The following is a 4,076-nucleotide window of genomic DNA, read 5'->3' on the forward strand; positions in this document are numbered from 1 at the left end:
GTACGCTTCCGATCATGCTCGGTCAGGTGTTGAGTGTTCTTAGGGGCCCCTGCACGGTCACACACGTAGTTACGAGCCCAAATTTCGCGTTCGGGGCCACCCTTGTACCGAACACGTCGGCGAGAGACGTTGAAGCCGTGATCTAGCGTCCACTGGTGCAGCGCGGCTTCAGCGGCATCGTGAGAGCTGTAAGTGGTCTCTGGGGGCGGCTGAATAGCGTGAAGGGGGAGGTTGTTGCCGCTCATGGCTAATCAAATTGTATTTGGTGACCTTTCGTTCGTCTATAATCTTCGTCTACAGCTTACAGCCATTCGTCTACACGAAAGTACCGGTTTATACCGGTAGGTACATCACAATCACACATGGACCTTTTGTGCGAGGGCCCTCCGGATGAGGGCCCTCGTTAGATTCTCCCGTTTCATCCATTTTGGCAAAGCGGATGATCCGAGATCCACTATATCGGATCCAATTTGCTGAACGCCGTCGAAATCGAAAGTAGGGGTAAGGTAAGATTGCTATCTCGGGCCGGATATGTCGATGGGCACTTCGAATTAAAGGGGAAGTGCCAGAATTGCCGTCTTTGGACGGCATAAGTGATCTGCCCAAACTCATTTGCTAGAACACTTCCAGTCTAACCGCCATAGTAGAATTACTAGCCGAGCGCCGCCGCTACGCGGCGGAAATTTAGGTTGAGCTCTACTTGCTTTGGCCCTCCCGCCTCCGCTACGCTTCGGCGTGATAACTAAAAAAACGATGAACCCATGTGTACCAACATCGATTATTTTTAATTTCATTACTTTGGGTCAGCATGATGCTTACCTGGCTTAAGAAATAATTATTCTAATGATCTTGAATCAAGATTCTTGGTGCAATCTCTTTTTTATTGCTGGCTATCACTGCGTCTTCATCTTTCACCCAAGACCACCAGCACTTCAAATAACATCTATACAAACGCTTCACAATATGCTTCGTTTAGCGTCGTGCTCGATATCTCGGGCCATTTCTGAGCCGCTATGAAACTTAGCTCATACCAGCACAAACGATAGTAATGGCCTGTCCAGCTTGCACTACTTACCTGCTTGTACTGCCTATTTCAGCTTGTAAGTAACTAAAGATTGTTCACTTCTCATATCAAACTCAATGAAAGCTAAACTATATTCAAATTGTACTATTTTTAATGTATGTAGCGTTCATTTTGTGCTAATTCAAACTTAACACTCGAATCTGTGCCAGTTATGATTGAAACATTTGAATATTGTGTCGCAAGACGCCTTGCTGCTGCTGCTGTTGACGGTAGTGTTTTCTATTTGATAATTTAACGATGATTTCAGGATTATTAGACGTCATTTAGGCTCCAAGTTTATTAACGTTTCTTTATGGGGTCTACATAACCAACTATAATTAACACCTCTCGTGTTTTGTTGTTGTCTTACGGCTCCACTTAGAATCGTATCCTACGCCCTTGTCGGCGACACGTCTGCCCGTTAAGTAGTATCGGAGTTTGCTGTTTAAACAACTCTTAGAAAACAATGGTTTACAGCAGTAACGCATATGAATTCATTTTATTCAATCTAAAACTATCTATCTTTATGGATCAAGTGACAACGTTTATTAGCTGCGTTGTTCGTACGGCCAGTTCTTACGACCAGCTTCTGTTGTACATGTACTACGATTTGGCAGCTCAGTCAGTTACCTCACTCTCAGATAAATTATTAATATTTCTACAACAAAACAGTTGTAGTTATTGAAGTCATTGTAACTTGCAGAAACTATTAAGTGCAGAGTATTACATATTTTAGTATAACCTCGAAAACACGCATTCCTACGTGTACGCTAAGCACCTTGCCGCTTAGGAAGCGTCTTTAGGGGCTACTTCATTTAAGAATAAGAAGCACTCAAATATTAATAGCAACATCCCATATTAAAATAGTACAAATTGAAACTTCGTGCGTAGTATTCAAACGATGCCGCCATCGGATGATGGATAGTCCTGTGCAAATCTCCATTTGTTCTCTGTGAACCACATGAATTTACTGATGTAAGCTACATAATTCAGTTTTAACCAATCGAAGCCGCCTTCGCTCCGCTCGGCAGCCAATGATAAAGCTCAAAAACCTGAGCGTTTCGTGTGACGGACGGACAGACACCGTGCTAGCCTTAATACTTTAGGATATAGTTTAATTATAGCACTCTTTTACTCGGCAATCGCGCTACAGTATGCATACGTTTAGTGTTTATCTCTTCCTCAATAAGTAAAACTGAGTTGTGGGTGGTAAGGTCGTCTGGAGATGACGTCGCCCTCATCATTAAGACCTTAAGTAGGGTCACATATAGCTAATTCAAGCCTTATTACCCTACACCCTGCCCAATTTATATAAATCGGGCCCCGAGATAACACAGCAAATCAAGCGGCAAAATTGACGAAAACCACAATATTAGCTGCACCCCGAAAAAGTACCAGAATCCGCTCTTCAACCAGTATATTGCTACTACTGTACAGAAAACGACACATTAATACGACACCCCTGTTTGCCATCCTCCATAGTACTGTAAAAATACCATATTTACCACAGGCCCCACGTACCTCCCTTAGAGCATTTTTAACCGTTGGGACAATACTAAAAGTCATATCTGGAGGCAGTCGATAAAATCGTGTTCAGAGGTGCTAGAAACGGTGCATATTTGGTATTTTGGGGTGATCGTGGCTAACTGAACTGTTCAAATTCATACAGAAGTCCCCGTAGGGGGTCGCCTCATCAATTTACATAGGGAATTCACAGCGATCTGGTAATTTGTCAAAAATGCTCTTAATTTAGGTATAAAGGGGCATATGAAGTGCACGGTACGCTTATTCAGGGAGACTTCTGTACGACGTCGCATTTTAGATTTAGCATTGTCCATACGGGTGAAACTGCTTGTACACACTCCTGGACTCAATTATAAGGCAACAACCCGAGCGTTAGCACACCCTTGCTATTTTGAAGCATGTTTTGCAACTTGTGTGAAAACCGCACCGTCAAATAATAAAAAGTGACTGAGTTATGGGCGTGGCCGTATACCGTAAAACACGGATCCAATGCTACACACGGATCGAGTGCAACAAAGAGTAAATATGCAGATCACATGATGTGCAAAAACAAAAAGGCGAATCTTTAAAGGCTTAACCCCTCCTACTCAGTGTATCCATTTTATTGTTCTTGATCTACCTCTAGAATCGGTGCTTCTTCTTCTGCATAAGTTGGTACTCTGAAGCGGTCTTCTATATCTCGAGGCCCAGTAGGTAGTATCCCGCTCTTGGCGAAGCCCTTTCGAATCGTCGCCGGCGAAATTGAAGCCCACCCTTCTGCTACAAAGCGCGAAATAGGTTGACGTTTCTCTTGTGGGGTCTTAGACACGGCCCAAACTTTTTTAATCGAAGTTTGATTTAAACGACCTGGACAAGCATCTAATTTTGGGAGCTCATGATCAATGTGGTAAGCCAAGTAGCTCTTTCTGCATTTTAATAACAATTAAAAAATATTTATATTAAAGCAAAACGAAAACTTACCGCACATAGTCCGTGAATGGCCTCATCACAGCAACGTCCATCGGCTGCGCCAGCCCTGTTATCCCCGGCGGAACAAACTCAACCTGCGTGCAGCAGTCTTCTTCGAGCACGGTACGAACAGAATTCATCTTGTGGACTTTTAAGCTGTCCAATAGGAGTAACCTACAGCCATCTATTGGGGGTTTCCAGATCTATTACAATGACAATTTAGAAACTCATATTTTAGCCGATATTGTACGTACGCGTTGAATCCACTCTTGCATCACAACTTTGTTGCAAAACGCTTTTTTTGGACAGTGTGTTCGCATGATGAGTGTCCGAAGGACGGATTCCAAACGTCCTGTGACACCGGGCCGCCAGGAATGCCCGCAAAAACTACGAGGGGAGGCAATTTAACTCCCGTGGCTGATGCAGCTAGAAATACAGAACAGCGAAACCCATTCACCTCACTTCCTACAATACGCACAGCTAGTAAAACAATATTAATAAGTTCAAATATTTTTAGTAAACTAAAATTATACCTTGTCTG

The sequence above is a fragment of the Phytophthora infestans genome, genomic scaffold (genome assembly GCF_000142945.1).
Source record: "Phytophthora infestans T30-4 supercont1.8 genomic scaffold, whole genome shotgun sequence".
In the NCBI taxonomy this organism is placed as follows: Eukaryota; Oomycota; class Peronosporomycetes; order Peronosporales; family Peronosporaceae; genus Phytophthora; species Phytophthora infestans.